Source organism: Odocoileus virginianus, chromosome 7 (assembly GCF_023699985.2).
Source record: "Odocoileus virginianus isolate 20LAN1187 ecotype Illinois chromosome 7, Ovbor_1.2, whole genome shotgun sequence".
Classification (NCBI taxonomy): Eukaryota; Metazoa; Chordata; class Mammalia; order Artiodactyla; family Cervidae; genus Odocoileus; species Odocoileus virginianus.
In genome coordinates this window covers 56,835,780-56,861,706 of record NC_069680.1, presented here as the reverse complement: position 1 = coordinate 56,861,706, position 25,927 = coordinate 56,835,780, and the positions used below count along the sequence as shown (strand labels likewise).

General features: G+C 36.7%; 1 protein-coding gene across 2 annotated transcripts in view; it reads left to right on the top strand.

Annotated features, from left to right (window-relative positions):
* CTNNA3 (catenin alpha 3) overlaps positions 1-25,927 on the top strand; it is a 1,809,955-nt gene that overhangs the window by 1,101,463 nt on the left and 682,565 nt on the right. The window lies entirely within an intron of this gene.

Below are 25,927 nucleotides of genomic sequence, written 5' to 3'. Positions count from 1 at the left end.
ATATATAAAGATATTGGAGAGGCATCTCTTTGTATCTCCTACAATTCCTTTATCAGTATTTTGTAGTTTTCCTAATAAGAGTCTTATCTCCTTAGATTTATTTCTAAATATTTTATACTTTGTCATGCAATCATAAATTGGATTATTTTCTTAATTTCTCTTTCTAGTTTGCTGTTAGTGCATAGAAGCACAACTGATTTATGTATATTAATTTTATATCCTGAAACTTTATTGAATTCACTGATGAGTTAATTTTTTGTAGCATCTTTAGGATTCTCCATATACTGGATCTTATTGTCTGTGAACTATGGCAGTTTTACTTCTTGCCTTAAAATTTAGACTCCTTTCATTTCTTTTTCCTGTCTGAATGCTGTGTCTATTACTTCCAAACTATGTTTAATAAAAATGGCAAGAGTGTGTATCCTTATTCTTGATCTTAGAGGAAATGTTTTTAGCTTTTCATACATTGTTGATGTTAACTGTGAGTTTTTCATATATGGCCTTTATTATTTTGAGGTGTATTGCATCTATACCCACTTTTTTGGATTTTTTAAATCATGAATGTTGAATTTTGTCAAAAATTATGCTACATCTATTGAGATGATCATATGATTTTTACTGTTGAGTTTGTTAATGTGGTATATCACATTGATTGTTTGAAAATACTGAACCATCTTTCATCCCTGGGATAAATCCTACTTGCTCACAGTATATGATCCTTTTAATGTATTGGTGAATTTGGTTTGCTAATGTTTAGTCAAGTATTTTTACATCTACGTTCATCAATGGCATTAGCCTATAATTTTTGTGTGCATGTATTATATCTTTGGTTTTGGTGTCAGGGAGAGTTACAGTCTTAATTGTGACTTTTGGTTACATCTTGATATCTTCTAATCAATTTTAGGTGCCTTGTTTCTTTCTTTAAAGTATTACTGTTCTGCTCTGCTCTTTTATGTAACTTTAAGTATCCACTTACAAAGTTCTATAAAAATACATATTAGATGTTTTTATTGAAATTGTTAAAATGTTTTAGATTTTAGATTATTTTAGGGAAAAGTGACTCCTTCAAGATATTAAATATTTCCATTAACAAATATGTTTTATATATCCCCATAATCAGATCTTTTTAAAAATGCCCTGCAGAGACTCTTTAATATTCCTTTTATTATTAATTACAATAAAGTTCATTGTTATATTTTGATGGCATCCCAATTTTTCTCAATAGGCCAGAAATCTTTCCTAAAGACCAGGCTCAAATATTTAATTTTCCCTTTACATCTCCACATTTATACCTAGAAGACATATAAAACTTAAAATAGCCAAATGGAACTCCTAATAGTTGCACCCCCACTTCATTTTGCTTTTCTTCAGTCTTACTGATTTTAGTTAACAGCATGGCCTTTCACCTCATTTCTCTGAGGAAAAACCTAGAGATTTTCTTTTTTTTAATGCAGTAAATATTTATTGAACATATGCTATGTAGTAGGTATCATTTATGCAGCTGGGGAGTGAACAGTAAAGAAAATAAATTAGATAAAACTCTTGTCCTAGTGAAACTCATATTTTAATTATATCTAATGGCTAGTTTTCCTATTTTATCCATTAACAAGCCATATAAGTTTCACCAAAAATATTTGTCTTGGATCTATATACTTTGCTTCATGTTGTTTGTCAACAGGATGAAAAATATCGTAGTCTGTGCCTCATCATTTCTATCTTTGACTACAGAAATATCCTACATGGTTTCCATGCTCATACTCATGTCTCTCTAACCTACTTCCCATATAAAAACCCAATTTGAAAAATGTTTAGCATAGCAGTTGCTTTCCTTAGCCCTTTACAGTAAAATGCAAAGTTCTATTAACTAGTTATTCAGACTTACATGAAATTTCTACTGCCTACCTGTCAACTCTACTTCATATTATTTTCCTTTCCTGTTTTCATGCATTAGATCTCTGCACTTTGGCCTTTCTGTTTCTAGAGCACAATAAGCTTCTTACCACCTGAGGGAGTTCACACTTGGTAATTTCCCAGTTTGCTTTTTTCATATGGCCATATGGACAGTTTCTGTTAGGTTCAATTTGTGAAAACTGGGCTCAAATATCATCTCAGACATCAGCCTCTCTAAGTTACTCATTTAGCTATAACCTATCATGTCACCATATTTATTTCTTTTAAAATCTCTACTATAATTTGAAATTATATTTTATATTATTTTGTTATTTTTTTATCATACGTTGTCCACTCTCAAATTTAAGTTCATAAAGGCAGTGATTTATTGTGTCTTATTCATTACCTGTATCCTACATACCTAACAGAAATGCAGCATATATTGGATGTTCAATAACTATTTGTCCAATATATGGGCAGGGTTTCTAGAATATTAAATCATTTTATATTCATAGACTGCAACAAGAATGTTTGCAACATCTTTTAGGCATGTCTCTTTTTTGACAATGTAAAAAATTACCGCATAATTAGTTTGAGTTGTAATTGATAAAAAGTAAATCCTTAAAATGGCTGGTTAATGTATAGTTGCTAACCAAGAGTGAGACCTCTACTGCTGGGCTGCTATCTGCTTTTGGCCTAGCTCATTTCAGTATTTTACTAGTGATTTGGATAAAATTATATAGTTATGTTCACAAAGAATTTGAATATTCAAAACATGGACTGAATATTATTATATTCAGTAATACTAAATAGGTAAAATATTAAACCATATATTTTGAGCACTATAAAATAAATCTAAAAATAGATAATGGCGTGACTATAGCTTAGCAAATATTTACTCTCCAAAAGGCTTAGAAATTTTAGTTGATAGTAATCTCAGTATGAATCAACAATGTGGTGTAGCTGTCAGAAAAGACTAATACAACTTAACATATTTTTCATCAAAGAACAAGTTCTAAAATTTATTCTCTATCTCTATACTGCAAAATTATTTTTCATGCTGTGTATTTTTTTTATATAGTATACCCTGTTATTCATAGTTAGTGGGTCTGGGGTGCATCCCCAATTGTATGTTGTGTGTATGTATGTATATATGTTGTGTGTATGCATGTTTGTAAATTTGTATATGTGTATAAGATCCATTTTGGCAATATCTATTGAAATAGAATATGCATATACACTTAGGTTCATTAATTCCACTTCCAGAAATTAATAGTACAGACACATGTGTGTACATGCACAAAAGTCTTAAGCAAGTTATTTTTTAAGTTTTTTAACTTGAATTAAATTTGATATAGAATATTAATTTCAGCTGCATTAATGGTGATTTGATATTTTTGTATACTATGAAATGATCATTGCAATAAATCTAGCTGCCATCTATCACCATACAGAGTTGTTATAATATTATTGACTATACGCCTATGCTATATGACATATTCCTGTGACTTATTATTTTTATGGCTGGATATTTGTACCTCTTAATCCCCTTCACCCAATTTGCCTGTCCCCCTATCCCTACCACTCTGGCACTGGCACACCAGTTTGTTATGAACAAGCTTTGTTTGTTTGTTATGAGAAAAGGTTGTTTTCTGTAATGGCAAAGCTAGAGCCAACCTAAATATCTGTTAGTGGAGAATGTTAATAGTTGTTCAAAGTAATGTCAGCTCAATGTGTATTTTGGTATGGAAGATATCCAAGATAACTGAAAAAGGTACATTTCCGATGAGTATCGTATTTCCCACTTATGTGAAAAAAAAAGAAGATTGAGCCATATGTTTATGTACTTGTAGAACAGTTTTCAAAAGGTTCTCATGAAAATTTTAGTAGTGTTTACTTCCAAGAAGTGAGACTAGAGATATAGAACAGGAGAAATACATTCACATTTCACTTTATTTCTTTAAGGATTCTAAGTTTTTAAATAGAAGTAGGTATTTTATTAATTTTGAAGCAAAACCTAACTAACTTTTAATATTCAGTTCAGTTGCTCAGTCTTGTCTGACTCTTTGTGACCCCAATGACTGTAGCACGCCAGGCTTCCCTGTCCTTTACCAACTCTCAAAGCTTACTCATGTCCATTGAGTTGGTGATGCCATCCAACCTTCTCATTCTCTGTTGTCACCTTCTCCTCCCTCCTTCAATCTTTCCCAGCATCAGGGTCTTTGCCAATGAGTTAGTTCTTCGCATCAGGTGGCCAAAGTATTGGAGTTTCAGTTTCAGCATTAGGCCTTCCAATGAACATTCAGGACTGATTTCCTATTAAAATTAGATTAATTTTGGAATAAGTCAGGTTGAGAAAACACGGGGCAGAAGGAGCTGATGATGGGGCTACACTTAGTTCCTGTTTGCTAAATTTCATTGAATTCACCTAGGTTTCAGTGAATTGGATCATCTTGGTTTTCATTGTGTCTAAAGAACTACAACTGTAATATTTTGCCCAGTTACAAAGATGTCATACTTTGAAAAGACTGTCACTTGGAGGAAGTTTAGCAGAGAATATCTGAAATAGTGACATGATTTGAAACTATGCTGTACAAAAAACTCATAAAAGAAACAGGGAATTTTTAGCCAGGAAAGGTTAAGACATGGAGAAACATGATCACTATCATCAAGTCTTCCAAGGGCTCTGATGTGAGACTTGTTCTAAGGTCCCTAAGGTGCAGAACTGCAGCCTATGGGCATGAGCTAGAGATGTAAGACTTTTGTTTCAATATGGAGTGATTTTGCTACAGGAACTGCCCTGGAAGAAACTGGACTTTGTTCAGAAGGAGGGATTTGGAGTTTCTCAATGTCACAGACATTTAAATATTAGGAGAGTGATATTTGGACAATGTAGAGGGTAAGACGTTGGCCTACAGGACTTCTAATGGGACTTCCCAGGTGGTGCTAGTGGTAAAGAATCGAATCCTCCTGCCAATACAGGAGATGCATGAGTCTCGAGAGTTCCATCCCTGAGTCAGGAAGATCCCCTGGAGTAGGAAATGGTAACTTGTTCCAGGGTTCTTGCCTGGAAAATCCCAAGGACAGAGGAGCCTGGCAGGTTACAGTCCATACGGCTGCAAATAGTCAGACATGACTGAGTGACTGAACACACACACACACACACACACACACACACACACTTCTATTGCCCAATCTTGAGATCCTCTAAGAAATCTCTCTTTTTTATATAAAGAAGAGAAATGTGATCTGGGAACTTAACCTGTTGGAAGGATTAAACTAAAATCTTGTTCCATTTTTAACAAGTAACTTGGAAGTTTAACTTGAAAGTATACATTTTATATTTGCATATGACACAAATGTGAGAAAAATAGAATTCAAGGTTTTAAAATATGATGATAATTTGGACTAATGTTTGAAAACTCATAAGCTAAAATTTAATAAGGATAAATACAGAGTCAGGGCCTTAGGTTAAATAAAATCTGTTGCACAAGTGGATAGGAAAAAACATTACTTATCTAAAGCACCTGGAGCATCAGGAGTTGAAAAGGACATTTGTTATCTAGTTCAGTGAATTTCAAACACTGGTCCATCAGAAACATTTTCATGGTCTATAGTGAAATCAGGTCAGTAGAGTTTGGTTTTTTCAAGTAAAATTTATTCAAAATTTATGTATCTTCTACTTTGACATTCATCAAAAACAAGTGACACATACTATATAAGTATATTATATACACTTCTATATATACATACACACACACAAATATATATATATATAGTATATATATACTATAGCTGACACAACTATGTAAGTCAGTGGCATGACATGAGGACCATCTTATAGCTTTAAAATGATTATGGTGCTTAGCTTGTGGAATATAAGAAAATCCCCAGTGTACTTGGCATAGGAATGTCCAAGTCCAGAATACTATGTGGGTTCAGGCCCTGCAGTTTAAGGGCTAGGTAGAAAAAGAAGCAGTTGTTTTAAGCTGAAGTTGAGCTATTTTCTAATCACTGAAAGTGATCTTTAAACAGAAGTCAAATAGGTTATTCCTTGTCAAAGATGTTGGAAAGAGAATGTTTTTCAGTTTATTGGGTCTAGAGGTATTAGATAGTTTTAAATAAGATTTGTTAATTAACCAAGAGCACGGTGAAAACTGTGAGTATTTTCTCCAGTGGTGAATACATGTCCAATTAGGCAAACTCACACAGGTGCTTAATTTTCCAAAATCTAGTTATATTTTTGAAACTGTGTCCTGGTTGAATCAATATCTGATAGAGTTTTGCTATGCCTTCTTCCATTTGTCCCTTTCATCAAATGCTGCCCAGTGACCAGACAGAACTAAAAGAGTTTGTAAAGGCATCTAGTTTATCTTCAGTCATATGCTTGGGGATATATTTCCATAAACTGCTTATTGAAAATATATAATTACTTTTCAAAATGGTTGTATATTCAGTTCCATTCAGTCGCTCAGACATCTCCAACTCTTTTCAACCCCATGGACTGCAGTATGCCAGGCTTCCCTGTCCATCACCAACTCCCAGAGCCTATCCAAACTCAAGTCCATTGTGTCGGTGATGCCATCTAACCATCTCATCCTCTGAGGTCCCCTTCTCCTCCTGCTTTCAATCTTTCCTAGCATCAAGGTCTTTTCCAATGAGCTGGCTCTTCGCATCAGGTGTCCAAAGTATTGGAGTTTTAGCTTCAGCATCAGTCCTTCCAATGAATATTCAGGACTGATTTCCTTTAGGATGGACTAGCTGGATCTCCTTGCAGTCCAAAGGACTCTCAAGAGTCTTCTCCAACACCACAGTTCAAAAGCATCAATTCTTCAGTGCTCAACTTTCTTTATAGTCCAACTCTCACATCCATACATGACTGCTGGAAAAACCATAGCTTTGACTAGTCGGACATTTGTTGGCAAAGTAATGTCTCTGCTTTTTAATATGCTGTCTAGGTTAGTCATAGTTTTCTTCCAAGGAGCAAGCATCCTTTAATTTCATGGCTGCAGTCACCATCTGCAGTGATTTTGGAGCCCCCCAAAATAAAGTCTCTCACTATTGCCATTGTTTCCCCATCTATTTGCCATGGAGTGATGGGACCAGATGCCGTGATCTTAGTTTTCTGAATGTTGAGCTTTAAGCCAATTTTTTCACTCTCTTCTTTCACTTTCATCAAGAGGCTCTTTAGTTCTTTGCTTTCTTCCATAAGGGTGGTGTCAGCTGCATATTTGAATTTATTGATATTTCTCCCGGGAATTTTGATTCTAGCTTGTGCTTCATCCAGCCCAGCATTTCACATGATGTACTCTGCATGTAAGTTAAATAAGCAGGGTGACAATATACAGTCTTGTACTCCTTTCCCAATTTGGAACCAGCCTGTTCCATGCCCAGTTCTAACTGCTGCTTCTTGACCTGCATACAGATTTCTCAGGAGGCAGGTCAGGTGGTCTGGTATACCCATCTCTTTAAGGATTTTCCATAGTTTGTTGTGATCCACACAGTCAAAGGCTTTGGAATAGTCAATAAAGCAGAAGTAGATGTTTTTCTGAAAGTCTATTGCTTTTTCAATGATCCAGTGGATGTTGGCAATTTGATCTCTGGTTCCTTTGCCTTTTCTAAATCTAGCTTGAACATCTAGAAGTTCACAGTTCACATACTGTTGAAGCCTTACTTAGAGAATTTTGAGCATTACTTTGCTAGTATGTGAGATGAGTGCAATTGTGTGGTAGTCTGAACATTCTTTGGCATTGCCTTTCTTTGGGATTAGAATGTAAACTGACCTTTTCTGGTCCTGTGGCCACTGCTGAGTTTTCCAGATTTGCTGGCATACTGAGTGCAGCACTTTCACAGCATTATCTTTTAGGCTGTGAAATAGCTCAACTGGAATTCCATTAGCTCCACCAGTTTTTTTTTTTTTCATAGTGATGCTTCTTAAGGCCCGCTTGACTTCACATTCTGGGATATCTGGCACTAGGTAGTGATCACACCATCATTGTTATCTGGGTTCTGAAGATCCTTTTGTGTAGTTCTGTATATTCTTTCCACCTCTTCTTAATATCTTTTGCTTGTATTGGTTCCATACCATTTCTGTCCTTTATTGTGCTCATCTTTGCATGAAATGTTTCCTTGGTATCTCTAATTTTCTTGAAGAGATCTCTAGTCTCTCCCATTCTATTGGTTTTCTTCTATTTCTTTGCATTGATCACTGAGGAAGGCTTTCTTATCTCTGCTTGCTATTCTTTGGAACTCTGCATTCAAATGGGTATATGTTTCCTTTTCTCCTTTGCCGTTAGCTTCTCTTCTTTTCTCAGCTATTTTTAAGGGCTTGTCAGACAACCATTTTGCCTTTTTGCATTTCTTTTTGGGGATGGTCTTAATCACTGCATCCTGTACAATGTCATGAACCTCTGTCTGTAGTTCTTCAGACACTCTGTCTATCAGATCTATTAGGTATATTGAAAAGTTGGGAGGAAGGTCAATATTGCCCCAGACACAGAAGTCTGTGAATTTTGAAAAGAACCAAGGACCTGGGGTGGGGGGGGGGGGCAGGAGGGTGTGCACTGAAGGTCACCTGCATTTATACATAAACATAGAAAAATAAAACCTCCATAAGGGTAGGAATTTTTGATCCCCCGACATATCCTAAGAGTAATGCCTGACTCATAGTAGGTACTCAGGACATATTAATGGAGGGAATGATTATATATGCATGAACTTATTTTGTATTGTAGACATTGGCAGGCGGATACTGAAAGCCAGCACTGTTCATCCTTCTTTGCTCTCTAGGTGTAAAGACTCCCAATTTCTAATCATTTCTAACCAAAGTGATAAAAGGTACCAATGTGATGCTTTGTCTGCTTGAAGTGCAAGTTATGTGAAGTAACTGGCATTATCTGTTTCTACATGGACAGGATTATTTTGTTATAGCAGCAGCTTGTTCTGATTAAGTTATGATGTGTTACTGTATTTAGTACACGTTTCAGGAAGGGCATTGTGCTATCACTTTCAAGTGGAAAAGCAAGTTGTGATTTGTATGGTTTTGTTGTTGTTTTTGTGATTGAGAAGCTGTCATATCTATGAAATGAAAGCACTTAATTTTCTAAATATCATGCTCTGGGGAAACAGATATATTTTCTTCCATTTTCTTGTAGGTGATGATGATGAATGTTTTGTTTGCAACTAAACAATATAGGACTCAAACAATCGATGTAGAATTATCATATTCTTTAAGAATCCTAGAGTGTACCTGTGAGAGTTGTGACAGAACTCTTGTAATTTTACCTAATTTATTTCTTTTCTCTGCAGAGAACAGAAAAAGTATATAAGATTTTAGAAACCAAAAGTGAGGTAAGGCTATAAAAAGGCTAAAATGAGGCAATCATCTTCTAAAAGATGATTATTATTGGCTTGTGGATTCTTTTTTTTTTTTTTTTTTTTGGCTTGTTGATTCTGAAGACTGCCTAGGGTGACTTCAGATGGGAAGTCTAGGATCAGTCTCTTCTCTGCAATGCTGTGAAATTTATGTGGTAAGACTGTGCCTGAAAAAGCTACATGAATACACCTGTTTAACATCTGGAAATTAAGCTCTATGTTTTTGTAGTATCATTGTTCTAAATCCTGTCCTGAATACACAGTTAGCCTTTTACTCACCCCAAGGATCTCTTAATTCAACAAATATTTGGTGACCATTTACCGGGAGCATCCATGAAGTGAGGGCAAATAAGAAGCAGAGAGTAAGGATTCACGGTTACCCACTGAACAGTTTTCAGGAATGAGGTCTGGGTTCAACCAGGTGGGGTTTTTTTCTAAGAAAATATGAGGTTATGTTGTCCTGGAAGAAGATACAAAAAATTATAGCTGAGAAGTCATATTCATTAAATTTTACTGGGGATATAGGGTCAAAGTTAGACAATGGTTTAAAAGTAAATAGCCAGAACTAATAGTGATTTGAAGTGAAGACAGAGGCAATAATTTCTGAATTATTCACAAACCAGAGAGTCTGTACTGGAGTCCTCATTTACACTTATGGTGTATGCTGTAATATTAGGCATATTAGCATAAAGGATCCTTGCAAACCTCCACAGTGTACTAATTATAGAGGAACAAAAAAGATGGAACTTTATTACATTTCCAATGAAAAGGGGAAATGTATTATCCAGGCAGAAACAAAGTTGTGTTAGAGAAGATTACATGAAATGCTATGGGAGCTAGAGATTCATGTCAGGGAATTCCGGGAGGACTCTCAGAAAAGTGACATTTTCTATAGGTCTTAAAGGATGAACAAGATTTGAACATTTGGGAAAATGTGAAAAGGGCATTCTAAGCAGAGGAGATGGAAAAGTATATAACAGAAATTGAAAAAAGTAAGTAACTGGATCTGTCTATGCCACATTGTTTCTTCATGGGAGCTCTTGGCATTTTAGGTAGAAGAATACTTTGTTGTAGGGACGGTCACTGTAATGGGGTTCTGTGTGGCAGAAAAGGCAGAATCAAGGGCAGTGGATCCACATCAATCACCTCCCCAAGCCAAGTCTTTGTGATCACCAAAAATGCCTCCACACACTTCCAAGTGTTTTCCAGGACATACTGCCTTATGTGAGAGCAAGTTGGAAGGTATAGGCTTTGGAAAAGGGAGAGTTTGGGTCCACAGTTGAAACAAAGGTTGTAGCCCTTATGGCCAAGTGAAAGAAGTATAGAAGATGATTACCAGTTTTGAGTAGGAGAGTGACATCATCATGGCTTTCCTTCCTAGGTATTAATCTGAAAACTATATGTCAACTCAGTAGAAAAAAGTTTAGGCGGGACCAGTTGAAAGGTTATTGAATATCATATGCAGAAGTAAGAATTTGAATGAGACATGAGAATACAAACTTGTAGATGGGAGAATTGTAAATGAACTAAATATATTGACCAGAACTTGAAAACAGATTTGATGATGGTGGTGATGGAGGCAAAGAAGATAATTTTGATGGTTTTGGCTTCTACCTGGGAGGATGTGTGTGCGCGCATGTTCAACCCTCAGTCGTGTCCATCTCTTTGTGACCCCATGGACTATAGCCTGCCAGGCTCCTCAGAGGTCTGTGGGATTTTCCAGATGAGAATACTGAGTGAGTTGCCATTCCCTTCTCTGGGGAATCTCCCCGATCCAGCAATCAAACCCGTGTCTCCTGCATTGGTAGGTGGATTCTTTACTACTGAACCACCTGAAAAGCCTGCCTGGGAGGATAGTGGTTTTCTTAAGAGAAATTGGAAATATGAGGAAAGAGGAGTGACTCTATATCAGGATTAATATAAAGTGCTAGCTGAACATCCATGTAGTACTTTAAAGATATTTAAGGTATTCTCAACATAGGGTTGAGAGTATAGCAACCAACACATATAAGAACTTGGGGAATCACAGCTAAATATGATGACCATTCAAATACAGGTGATGATTAGAGCCATTCATGTAGGATTCAACTGCTATAGAGCAAGAGAAAATAAAAGGATCAAAGACAGAACCTTAAGAAAACACATCCAGAAGAGAAGAAGAGGAACTCAAGAAAGAATGATCAACAAAATGAAAAAGGAAATTCAGGAATGGGTGAGATTTTAGAAGCATGACTAGCAAGTTAGGTGGACAGTGCTGCTACACGCTCCATGTTGTTCCAGTGGAATGAGTACTGACAAGACCCTGGAAGGGTTGGAGATGAGGAAGTCAGCAGTAATCTTAATAAGAGAGGTTCTGGTAGCTTTGTGGGGAAGGAGGAGAAAGTGGGGCTGGAAGATACATTTCTAGGTTTTTTTTCCTTAGGCATTGAAAAGTAAACCTAACCATGGAAAAGAAAAAAAAAATTAGGAAACCCCACTCTGCAGATTTTTACTACAGAGTCCTATCATACCTTTAGCTTCCAGTTAATTTTACAATATTTCTTTTCATCTCCAGAATCTACATACAGTACATTATATTTTTAAGCAGTTTTAGCAATGTTCTCTAAATTATGCTTTTATTCAGTGAGCTCAGGCCCATGGCTAAGTATTTGTTGTTATTCAGTTGCCAAGTTGTGTCTGAATATTTATGACCCCATGGACTACAGACACCAGGCTTCCATGTCCTTCACTATCTCTGGGAATTTATTCAAGCTCGTGTCCCAACTGAAGTGACTTAGCAGCAGCAGCAGCAGCATGTTCATTGAGTGATACCATCCAACCCTCTCATTCTCTGTCTCCTCCTTCTCCTGTTGCCTTCAGTCTTGGCCAGCATCAGGGTCTTTTCCAACCAGTCAGCTCTTTGCATCAGTTGGCCAAAGTATGGGAGATTCACATTCAGCATCAGTCCTTCCAATGAATGTTCAGCGTTGATTTTCTTTAAGATTAATTGCTTTGATTTCCTTGCAGTCCAAGGGATTCTCAAGAGTCTTCTCCAGCATCACAGTTCAAAAGCATCAATTCTTTGGCTCTCAGCCTTCTTTATGGTCCAACTGTCACATCCATACATGACTACTGGAAAAACCATAGCTTTGACTACATGGATATTTGCTGGCAAAAAATGTCTCTGCCTTTTAATATGCTGTCTAGGTTTGTCATAGCTTTTCTTCAAAGGAGCAAGTATCTTTTAAGTTCATGACTGCAGTCATCACCTGTGGTGATTTTGGAGCCCAAGAAAATAAAATCTGTCACTGTTTCCATTTTTCCCTATCTCTTTGCCATTAAGTGATGGGATCAGATGCCATGATCTTCCTTTTGTAAATGTCGAGTTTTAAGCAAGTTTTTTCACGCTCCTCTTTCACCTTCATCAAGAGGCTCTTTAGTTCCTCTTCACTTTCTGCCATGAGGGTGGTGTTCATCTGCATATCTGAAGTTATTGATATTTCTCCCAGCAATCTTGACTCCAGTTTGTGCTTCATCCAGCCCATCATTCACATGACATACTCTGTATACAAGTTAAATAAGAAGGGTGGCAGTATATAGCCTTGACATACTCCTTTCCCATTTTGAACCAGTCTGTTGTTCTTTGTCCAGTTCTAACAGTTGCTTCTTGACCTGCATACAGGTTTCTCAAGAGGCAGGACAGGTGGTCTGGTATTCCCATCTCTTTAAGAATTTTCCAGTTTGTTGTATTCTGCAGTCAAAAGCTTTATCATAGTCAATGAAGCAGAAGTAGATGCTTTTTCTGGAATTTCCTTGCTTTCTCTATGTAGATGAGTAGATGTTAGCAATTTGATCAATGATTTCTCTGCCTTTTCTAAATCCAGTTTGTACATCTGGAAGTTCTTGGTTCACATATTGTTGAAGCCTAGCTTGAAGGATTTTGTCAGCATGGCTAAATGTGAATAGGACCTATAACAAATTTTTGGTAAATGGTAAATAAGATATTTACAGGTGATTAACAGGTGATTTACAGATTTACAGGTGATTAACACTTGAACAGTGAAAGTGTTAGTTGTTGAACTGTGTCCTACTTTTTGTGACCCCTCAATACTATAGCCCACCAAGCTCCTCTGTCCATGGGTTTTCCCAGGCAAGAATACTGGAAGGGGTTGCCATTCACTTGTCCAGGGGATCTTCCTGACCCAGGAGTCTATCCTGGGTCTCCTGAATTGCAGGCTGAATGTTTACCAACTGAGACACCTGAGAAGTCCAAATTAACATTTAAGTGATCTTAACTGCATAGGGTAGATAAACAGCTTTAGAACTTCAGATATTACTTTGCAAGTCAAAAGATAATGTTAGTGCTGAGATAGTTGGTTGGTCACACTATTTTTAAATAACGCTTTAAATACAAGTCTGAAATGAAAATGTCAGTACTAGATTATTTAACTATATGGGAAATATCTGTGACAGTTTCTTCCAAGAATTTTACCTTGAGGATTAAATGAAAATTGCGTGTGTGCTCACTCACTTCAGTCATGTTCAATTCTTTGCAACCCTATGGACTGTAGCCCGCCAGGCTCCTCTCTTACCTGTAATCATATGTCCGGGAACCATATGCCCCAGTCATGACAATCTCACTGACTAATTGTACAAATCTAACCAACCATTCACCCTCATCCTCGTATTATGACCTAGACTCCAAGTTATAACTAAAGGATTCTGAACTCCCCTTTCATGTGTTATAATTGACAATGCCACAGACCTGATTTAGATTTAGAGGGATTTTCTTCATTCTTTTTAAGGATGGGTGGTCTACTTCTACAGCTACACTGAATTCAAAGCTTAGAACTCTCAGATGACTCCCAGTCTCTTGGAATACACACTCAGTAGGACAGTGAGTGTTATGCCCGATGTCCGAATCCCCGAGCGGGAAGCGAGAAGGCTTCCAACTCGCAAAAAGGGAAGTTTATTGCTGACTCGAGTCAGGGCTCCTGCCGCATCCAACGCAGTGGTGCGGGGTCAGAGAGCGCTGAGCCCAAGCTGTTACCCAATTTATAAGGTGTGCATGAGCAGTTGGTAGCTGGCTTAAGCGGATTGGTTACATGTTTGCAAAGCAGTCTTATTGGCCCAAACCTTCGCGGGCTTTTTTTCAAACTTGGGTGTTCACGGGCTTTTCAGCTTTCCCCTGATAGGTTCCCTTTTTCTTACTAGGCGCATGTTGATTGGCTGGCTCCAGGTGGCTTGATAATCATGTTACCCTGGAAAACCAGGCCTACTCCTAATCTAGGCTGCCTGTCATGGCGTTAGCCCTGGCAGCCTCACATGAGTAATGTGGGAAAGTCAGTTTTAAGACAACACTGGAATAAATTAAAAATATAAGTATATCAACAATTTTTTTTAAACTTTATAGTTCCTGTTCTAAAGCTGCCTTTGCTGACAATGTTTCATAAAATAAAATACTGTTCATTTTGGGTATCCCAGGAAGAATGGGGGTAAGAGAATTGGAAACAAGTTGAACAAACATACTGTTATCACCTGTGCTCAATGTAAAAGGCAGTATGTAGATACCAGATCAAGGGGAGTGAAGCAGAACTGTGCTGAGGTCTAGAAGCTATAAGATCATCATTCCGTAACATAGAATGAACTAGGCTGGGGAATTTAAAATAGTCAAATGGTGTTTCTAGTAAGTAGTGAGATATTAATGATGCATTAAGTAGTTTATATTTTTAAAAGTAGAAAACAGTCACTCTACTTATACCATAATAAAATACCATTCTTCATCTAATGAAATCAATGTGAGTTAAAAATGTCACAAAATAAACATACCTTTTTTTTTTTTTTTTCAAACCCTGCTCATTGGAAGCTGTGAATCTGTTTTTGAAAATATACACACCTTCTGAATATGTAGCAGTTAGTAACAGAGTCCATGGAGTAAGAGATGGCCATCTGTCATGCAACTGGGATATGGCAGGTGCTTTCCCAGGGTTTTCATACTTAATTCTTATAACATTCTTGTGGCATAAAATTATTGGACTAATTTTATGTATAAAGAAAAAGAAATTCAGAGATGTTAAATAAGTTATCCACTGTTAAGGAATCAAAAAAATAAATGCTATAGAATTTGGATACTAATATTCATCTTGGTTTTAGAGGAATTGTTTCAACAGAACTTTTACCTATTCATATTTGTATAATTCTCCAAATAACATAGACTTTTTTTTGTTCTGTTCTTCTTGATGTAAAAAGGATAAAGAAAATTTCCCAGGAATCTTTACTTTGGGTCTGTAATGCATTTTAACCCTCATGTATTTAAGGCTTGCTATCTAAGAACTCTTCCTAGGTAGCTCTGGTAAAGAATGTGCCTGCCAATGCAGGAGACACAGAAGATGCAGCTTTGGTTCCTGGGTTAGGAAGATCCCCTGGAGAAGGAAATGGCAACCCACTACAGTATTCTTGCCTGGGAAATGCCATGGACAGAGGAACCTGGCAGGCTATGGTTCATAGGGTCACAAAGAGTCAGACATGACTGAGCAGCATGTATTTCACAGTTCTAACTTGGCTTCTTCACAAAGAATAGCAATGCTATTTGATATTTACATATCACTTTGTTATTTAAGGACTTCCCTGGTGGCTCAGAGGTTAAAGCGTCTGCCTGCAATGTGAAGACCTGGGATTGATCCCTGGGTCAGGAAGATCCCCTGGAGAAGGAAATGGCAACCCACTCCAGTAGTCTTGCCTGGAGAATCCCATGGACGGAGGAGCCTGGTGGGCTACAGTTCACGGGGTCGCAAAGAGTCTGACATGACTGAGAGACTTCACTTTCACTTTTGTTATTTAAACAGACTTTGTAGTTCCTTTAAACTATCACACTGAATAAGGTTCAATCCCAGAAAGGCTAAGTGGTCTCTTTAAAATTACACAGCACACTGGGGGTTAGAGGTTCAGTTCAGTTCAGTCGCTCAATCATGTCCAACTCTTTGCGACCCCATGGACTGCAGCATGCCAGGCTTCCCTGTCCATTACCAACTCCCGGAGCCTAATCATATTCATGTCCATCATGTCTGGGCAATGCCATCCAACCATCTCATCCTCTGTCTACCCCATCTCCTCCCTCCTTCCATCTTTCCCAGCATCAGGGTCTTTTCCAGTGAGTTGGTTCTTCGCATCAGGTGACCAAAGCATTGGAGTTTCAGCTTCAGCATGAGTCCTTCCAATGAATTTTTAAGACTGATTTCCTTTAGGGTTGACTGGTTGGATCTCTTTGCAGTCCAAGGGACTTTCAAGAGTCTTCTCCAACACCATAGTTCAATAGCATCAATTCTTCAGTGCTCAGCTTTCTTTCTAGTCCAACTCTCACATCCATACATGACTACTGGAAAAACCATAGCTTTGGCTAGATGGAACTTTGTTGGTAAAGTAATGTCTCTGCTTTTTAACATGCAGTCTAGGTTTGTCATAGCTTTTCTTCCAAGGAGTAAGCATTTTTTTGTATTAATAATTCTTGTCCTCTAAAATCAATTATTATCTGTTAACAGGATGGGTAAAAAATGGTAGATCAATGTGTTAATCATGTCTTTGCTTAATTATTTTCAAATATTTAATAGTAAAAACTTTTGATTAAAAAAGCTTCTTTTGGCAGATAGCTGGACATAAAAGTGTATAAAGAAAATAAAGTAATATTTGAAATTAATCTATGCATACTTTTAGAAAGAAAAATTTCAATTTAAAAGATTTATTTTTTTCAAACTGTGTATTCTCATTCTCTTAAAAATATTCTTTTATAGTTCAATCCCTTAAGATTGAGGCAATATGCTAATTTTTTACAGAATCCTATAAAAAACATCAAACTCAATGTCTCATTTATCAATCAATTAAATTATGTAGTTTCATGTATTTTTCTTTAGGTAATGATGATAGGTGAGTTCATTCTGAATTTCAGGTTCAGTTTTAGTAACTGGCTTAGTCTTGGTATTTGTTAAATTTGCATCTTTCTATTTTTGGTATTATTTATCTCTATATCAACAGTGACTCTGTTTGCCTATTATTTTGAGCCATTTCAAGTATTTTTTTAATCTGGAAAGTTATTAATTACAATTTAATGATTGAATGAGAAATAACTCCATTCCTAGATGACATAGTGACCCAAAGAAATGTATACTTACTGTCCCTCATACATAAGTGCTTTTGAATAATTTGTGTGGTGATACTGAAGGTTTTAAATGGTAGTGGAAGGTGGAGGCCGGAAGTTACTTTAATATAAGGACAGGCAGGGTATAATTTTGAAGAAACTGCTGCAAACTGGCAATGTTTCCTTGCCTTAAGGCCTTTACATTCATTTTTCAAGATCTTTGATGTCCCCACCTCCCAACCCTGCCAAAAAGGGGAGAAAAGAACAGAAAAGCCCCCGTGACTAGTTTTTTTACCCTTAATCTAGTAGAATGTTTGATTTCTATTTAGAGTCTGCTTTGTGTTTTCATTTCTCCTGCTTAACCAGCCTCTATTTGGCTATGGCTATCATATTTTCCAAGAAAGATTGTTGCATAGATAGAGCTATTTCATGGGTAATACAGTGATGAGATAAAGCATTTTCAGGAAATAGCCCTTAGCTTCCAGATAGGTCTGGTACTAATCTGAGAAAGGAGTACAAAGATAGGAAAGAAGTCTGTAGTGTGAGGCAACTTAGGGGAAATGAATCAGAAAAGTAAGGATCCACCACAGCTCATGAGTGCAAAACTTCTGTCAGCATTCCAGGAAGAACTCATGGTTGTGATCTCAAGCAAATACTTATGTTCTATGACCTGAGAGGAAATGCTTGTTATCCAATCTTTATTGATAATAAGGAAATGACAGCCGCCTTCTGGTTGAAACCCTTGCTTCTTTGTGCTTACTACCCTGTCAATGGCCAATAAATAATAATTATTTTTTTTGCTGGATGTTTCCTATAAATCACAAAATGCAAAGATAGATATTTGAAAGCTATTCAGAGCAAAAGTATGACTAAAGTGAGTTCATTTATTGCACTTGATAGTGCTTCTTAAGATAGATCTCTTTGGAAAGTATGGGATTTTTAATTTAGACGGTGCATGTAGGTCAGTGCATATTGTTTTTTGGGAGTCATGTCACTTAACACAGAAGATCCATTTATTTATTTTATAAATCTTTATTGAGGACCTGCTTCATACCAGGCACTTTTCTAGACACAGAGGATACTTCAGTAAACAAACAAAACAATCAAAGCACCTGTCCATTTGGAGCTTATTCTTGATACAAGTTCTAGAGATAGTAAATATGGGAACAAGTACATAAACAAGATAATTCTGGATAGTAATAGCTTTTTATGTGACCAGTTGTAAATACTTTTTAATCTATTAACTCATTTAATCCTCACAATAAACCTAAGTGGCAGATACTAATATTTGTTGCTGTTGTGGCTTATGACTCAGTCACTAAGTCTTGTCCAACTCTTTGAGACATCATGGACTGCAATGCACCAGGCTTCAATGTATTTCAGTCTATGGTGAGGATTATGGAGATAGTGAAACCATAATGTTGAGAAAATATTTTGGAAATGGTGGTGATAGGCTTTATTGAATAAGGTAGTTAAGAAAAGAGCATGGTTAGGTATGGACTCTGAGGTGTGGGATCTAACCTCAGAGTTACATTTACTGAACTGGAAAAGATTTGAGGAGATACCATTGGGGGAAGTGAAAAATGAGGCAATATACTAAAAATGAGATAACAAGTGTAAGTGTCAGGTAGAGAAGAAACATCCAGTGTGAAGTTTAGAGAAGAGGTTTAGGCGGGAAAATCGAAAATTGTCACCATATGGATGACATTTAAAACCATTGGATGGGATGATGTAACAGAAGGAGAATTTAGCCTTCCAAAGAGAAAGGAAGAAGGGTTAGGATTATGGGGCTCTCCAACATCTAGCCTACAGAAGAGGAGAATCACGCAAAAACAACTGAGAGAAAGTGATCAGAGAAGCAAGAAGAAAACCATGAGGTTGTGGAGTAGTGGAAAACTAGAGAATTAGTTTAGAAAACTAGAAACTTTAGAAGAAGGTATTTAACTCATGTCAATTCTTGCTTGAGAATCAGGAAAGGTGAGACCTGAAAAACTACTCTTTGGATTTTTGTCACAAATGGATGCAGTAGACAAGACTCGATTCAGTGGAATTTTAAAGATTATGCCTCTCTCTGTATGCCAATTAAATTTCTGAATAAGGAGGCACAAAGGATCCCTAGAATAGCATCTCTCAAAGTGTGGTCGTTTAGGCCATCAGTATCAGTGTCACCTGGTAACTTATTAGAAATGCAATATTTAGGCCCCCCCTTTGTTGTTCAGTAGCTGAATCATGTCCTACTCTTTGCAACTCCATGAACTGCAGCGCTCCAGGCTTCCTGCCCTTCACTGTCTCCTGGAGATTGCTCAAACCCATGTCCATCGAGTCGGTGATGCCATTCAACCATCTCACACTCTGTTGCCCCTTCTCCTCCTGCCCTCAATCTTTCCCAGCATCAGAGTCTTTTCCAATGAGTCTGCTCTTCTCATCAGGCAGCCAAAGCTTTGGAGTTTCAGCTTCATCATCAGTCTTTTCAATGAATATTCAGCATTGATTTTCTCTAGGATTGACTGGTTTGATCTCCTTGCTGTCCAGAGACTCTCAATTCAAGCATCTTCTCCAGCACCAGAGTTCACCTAGACTTTATAAATTAGAAACCCTAGTGATGTGGCTGAAATGTGTTTTGACAAGTCTGTGATTCTGATGCATTGTATACATTTACTTGAAACAGTGTTCTGTGAGAGTAGCCCACCACAAGTGTGTGGAGAGCTGATTATGTGTGTCTCTTGCCAACTTCATGTCCCTTGTTTCATGTTCCTTGATCATAGTAGGAGTACGCATACCAGAGAAATCAGAAATTCCCTAATTCTGTGAATCAGGACTTCCCCCTCAACCCCCCCTTTTTTTCTGAAGAGCTTATTGTTAAACCTTTACCTAGAAACTATTACTGAAATTCAGTAGAGCTGGAGTGGAGCCTGAAAATTTGCTTTTCTAACAAGTTCTCTGGCAGTGTTGATGCTACTGGCCCTCGGTCTATAGTTTGAGAATTATCAAAACTAAATTTGTTTCATTCGGTCATACTTCTCAAATATTCTCCCATTTGTTTTTATGCATTTCTAATTGCATGATCTTCATAATTCTCTTTCAGTTTGTTTTCATCTTTATCTGAATTTGGAATAAAGTTTCACTTCATTGCTATTACCGTTACTTCATTCTTCACTACTTCTGGCCTCATTATTAGCATAGATTGTTTTCATGACTCTTCTCTTACTTATCTGGCTAACATTGTTGCCTTGTGCAGACTTCCATATTTCCTTCTTCATTCCTCCCATCTTGGACATAAGGTCATCAGATGGCTGCTCTTGCTTCCTGCATCAGTTTAAATTTCCTTTTGTGTTTGAAAACCAAGCACTAGTTACCAGGTATTTTCTACCTTGAGCTAACATATATCCACTCCTTAATGTTTCAATCAATCTACTCTTTTCTTATGGCTAGGCTTTTGTTCAGAACTCTATGGAAACCTGACCTACATTTATTTCCTTCCATCCCTCTTGATTCTCCGTGTACATTCTGTCTTTCCTACACATTCCAAGTCAATGATATATTTTACCAGCATATACTTTACAAGATTTATAATTATATCTTTGCATCCAAGACAGAAAGATGAAAGCTGTGTGTTGTTGTAATTAAGGAAAATTGTATCAGGTTAACAGAAAGAATTTTAAGAAAGAGATCAATTTTATCTTGGAGATTCTGTACTTCTTTATGTCCTTTTCAAATATTTATCTTAAAGAAAAGATCTAACATTTATTGAACATCTACTCTTTTCTAAATACTGTGATAAGTGGTTTTTTTTTTTAACATTATCTCATCTGTTTTCTCATAGCCACTCAGGGAAGAGATATCATTGCATGAGTTTCTGGAAAATCTAGAAATCTATTTATCAAATCTGTTGTTAGCATAAATCTGGTTGAAAAAGCTAATGTTATGTATGATCAAGCCATGAGTCACTGTGTCTCATCAAGCTCCAAGAATGAGTCAAAAATCAACTACGGACATTTAACAGCAATAACTATAAAAATCTATATTCAAATTAAATGTATCCTTCACATACATAGGTTCTTTCAGAATTTGCTTTACTGAAGTTTACAAGAGAGGTCAAGGAAAACTCCCTAAAGTAATAAAGCTAATATACTTTTTCTCTTGCAATTATAGAAATATAACATCATGATGCAGGAAAATTATTTTTCCTATGTATTCTCACTAGCCAATACTCATTTGGAGAATTGTGTCAGTTTTGGATAGTATATTTAAGAAGATTTTGATAAATTATAGAGCATAAAGTGCTGAAAAATGGAATGATGCCTTTATCACAGTTGACAGATTAAATAGAGAATACTGAGAGGTAATACTATTACTTGCATTGAAATTTTGCCACATGGAAGGGCTGGAGCAGCTGAGACACGAAAATAAGCTGATAGCTAGAAACTAAAGAGAGGCAGATTTCAGCTTGGGCTTCCCTGTTGACTCAGATGGTAAAGAATCTGCCTGCAATGCAGGAGACATGGGTTCGATCCCTGGGTTGGGAAGATCCCCTGGAGGAGGGCCTGCAAATTCACTCCAGTATTTTTGCCTGGAGAATCTCCATGGACAAAGGAACCTGGTGGGCTACAATCTATGGGTTCTCAGAGTTAGACACTACTGAGCAACTAAGCACCACAATAGCACAGATTTCAACTTAATGTAAAGAAACTTTTCTGGGGTCCGCCAGAACAGCCCAAAGTTGGGACGGACAGTCTCAGAAATAGACGACATTCCATCATTGAATGTGATCAAGCAGAACATTTTCTAGCTTTAAAGATTCTAGGATTTTATTCTTTCATTTACCTTCAGGCTACTCTTATTCAAAATGATCTCTACACCTTCTGATTTGTAATTGCATTGATGGACCACATTTATTAATTAAAGTACTTAATTGTTCTGCTGTTCAGTTCAGTTCAGTTCAGTCGTTCAGCTGTGTCTGACTCTGTGACACCATGAACCGCAGCCCGCCAGGCCTCCTTGTCCATCATCAACTCCCGGAGTCCACCCAAACTCATGTCCAATGAGTCTACCCAAACCCATGTCCATCCAACCATCTCATCTTCTGTCATCACCTTCTCCTCCTGTCCTCAACCTTTCCCAGCATCAGGGTCTTTTCAAATGAGTCAGCTCTTCACATAAGGTGGCCAAAGTATTGGAGTTTCAGCTTCAGCATCAGTCCTTCCAATGAACACCCAGGACTGATCTCCTTTAGGATGGACTGATTGGACCTCCTTGCAGTCCAAGGGACTCTCAAGAGTCTTCTCCAGCACCACAGGTGTGGTGTTCTGCTGTGGGCATTATTATTTTCCAACATTCCTTCTCCTACTAAAGTCCCCAAGGTGGGGGGGAGGGGGAACTGCATTATGTTTTATAGCCCACATGTACTGTTCTGAACATGTACCTGGGATTCAATAAGTAGTTGTTGACTGACCAGTAATTTTCCAACCTGCTGAGGCTGCTCTCTTTTGCAAGGGCAATTATAAACATTTCTATGAGCCAACTCAGGTTCTTAAAATGATATGGATGATGTTGTATTCTCTCCCGCTTAAGTAACAATCCCACTGCAGAAACCACTGTCAGCAAAATAGGACAAAACTGTTGTTTTGATTTTCTTAATAAGAAAAGACAAGAAAATAATTCTAATTTAAAACCACTCTCATTCAGCTATAAACTGTATTAAATTGTACTTTGCATACAGAATAAAGTCTTTGTGATTTTAGCTTCCACAAATAACTTAAGTGCTTCAAATATATTAGCAATACCATCTCTGCATATACATAAGCCATTTTCTCCCTTTCTCTATTAATCAAATGTGTCATCAATCAATGGTATATTTTATAGCCTTTATAATTACTATTTCTTAATAATGTTTTTTCTCCCCCTTTAGAAGTGTGGTGAACTGTATCTAATTTTAACATTATCCCTGTATGCTACATGACTATGTTAAAAGTAAATGCAGTGGTGATTTTAATGAATGTAATTGGCCTCACTGAATCAAATATAAAGCTAGCTGTCTGATTCAGTTTCTTTGTTTTTCTCATTCCTACACATTTTCCTCATTTACTGTTTTTTATTTCTATTTTAACAGAATCATAACTGGTAGGTTTGTATCTGGATAAATGTATACAACATTAGGTTTATGCTTTAATAAATGATAGAATAATCTGTATTTCTTTTTTTTCCCTCAAAATGAAATATATAACATGTCTTTTGCTGGTATTCAGCTGTCCTATATGGGTGGTTTAATATTTCATGTAGGTTGAAAGTAAGAAGAGCAGTGTTTCTAGTTTAGAAGCAGGCACTGTAGCCTTCTGCACTGATTAGCCACAGGGCTTTAAGCAAGTCACTTGAATCTTAAATTCTCAGTGTCTTTAATCTTTCCTTTGTAAGTGGGTGGATTTGAACTAGATTTCTAAGGTCACTTCTAGATCTAAAATTCTAAAATTTCAGGAAGACTTTAAAATCGTGCACCAGTATGCCATATTTTAAACACATAACCAATATATTGTAATTTGATACAGTGAAGCAATATTCTTGAATCATCAGTTCACAACTTTCAATACTATTGAAATGTTTTATACTACTAAATATTTTTCTTCAAAAATATTACTCCATTCAATAGTTTTTTGCATACCTTTAAAAAATAAGTAATTTTGTTCTACTTTATTGTTTAAAAAATTAGGGAAACATTTATTATAAGAATCTAAAAGCAGTTCATGTAACATATCCCACTAAACCCACTTGTTTTATTCCCAATGAAACAAGGGATGGCCCTTCTTTTAACCTTATGATGACTGTTTTTCCCTAAGTGTTCTCATTTAAGGGCAAAATCAATGGAACCAAATGATGAATCAAAGCATGTTAAGCCATCTGTTTTAAAATAAACAGCTGCCAATATTTTTGTTAATATTAACACATCTCAATTTGTATGCTATTTCTTAATTAAAGTGCACATCTCAGTCTTAAAAGTAGTAAAAAGGAATCTCTAATTTTTATCATTTCCCTCGTGGCTCAGAGGTTAAAGCGTCTGCCTGACTGATTAAACCCAGTCACACAAGTATTCAAGTTTACCACCCTGAGGGAGTCGAAATTTCCGATGTTGATACAAAACGATGTAGGGCAACAACCATAGGTGTTTATTTTAAATCAAAATAATATTGATGTAGAAAGTAGTTAGTTTTCTCCCACCCCTAGTGCATCCCTTTCCTTAGTTCCTTGGGGAAGTGCAGGCACTGAGTAACTCAAGCAATTCTCTATTGGGCATGTGGTGCATTTTGTCACAAAGTGAAATAGAAAAATTTCATTAGGGGGACTTGGCTTCTCTGCCTTCCTCCCCAGCCCCACTTTTCCCCCGTCCCTTCTTCTTCCTTCTCCTTCTCCTCTCTGTCTCTGAATGTGATATGGCGAAGGATTATTAATAGACTTAAGAGTTATGGACAGCGTTTTTGCAACCATGAAGGAAACCAACTTAAGGACAATGTGAAATTCAGAAAACAAAGTAAAAATCAAGGGAAAAGAAAAAACACATTTTCAGTTTCATTGTTGAGCTGCTAGATCACTCCTCACTTATAAACCATTCACAGATAGAATTGTTTCAATTACAAGATCTAACAAATTTATTTAGTTACTAAATGATTTGAGTTGAATTTCTACTTGGAACCAGAAGCAACTTAACTGATGCAGCTTCAGACAAAAGCCTTTTGTCATTTCTATGCCCGCTTCATTCCTATCCCTATAACTCAGTACGTTTTAAACAAGGTTTTGCCTTATTCATCCTTGAAAGCAAACTTCCCCTTTGTGCCTTGGATTACTTAAGATTCATGCCCATAATATTTGATGCTCAAAAGAACTCTTTTTTCCTTTCTTTTTCCATCCAAATGTGCTAGTGCTCTTCCCCTTCTTGCATTTCTCTGATTTGGGGATTATGAAATGATTAGAAGGTTAATGAGATAAATGAAATAAGGCAAATATGCTAGTTAATCTACAAGGTCATAGTCCAATATCTGCCCCCAAATAATGGAATAAAAAATGATGCCAAATTGCAGATGTTTTAAGAATTGTATGAATAGAATCTATCTGGCCTATGAGTTTAGTTACTTGGCCTGAGATTTTCACTTTTTGTCAGTCATTCATACTGCAGAGATTTTTTAAACTCATACTATGTAAGGTGACATATTTGAGAAAGATGCCACAAAGTAAAGGTCTCTTCCCTCAAGAAAACTATAGCTTATCAAAAAACACTGACAATAAACTGATACAGAATCTATGTTTGAAAACTCAGGGTACAGTGGGTAGAAGAAAAGACAGGCAAAGCACAACTCAGACAAGGAACTTGGAGAGGTTTATTGAAGGAGTGGATTATAAGCTTTGTGAGTATATAGAACATATCTTATTCAATTTTATATTTCTTGTATCTATTTAAGACTCGTCACATGGCTCTAGACAAGTGTTTATTGAATGAAAGAGTGAAAAATGAAAGGAAAAATGAATTTACATATTAGAACCAATAACTGGGCTCCATGTGCCAAGAAA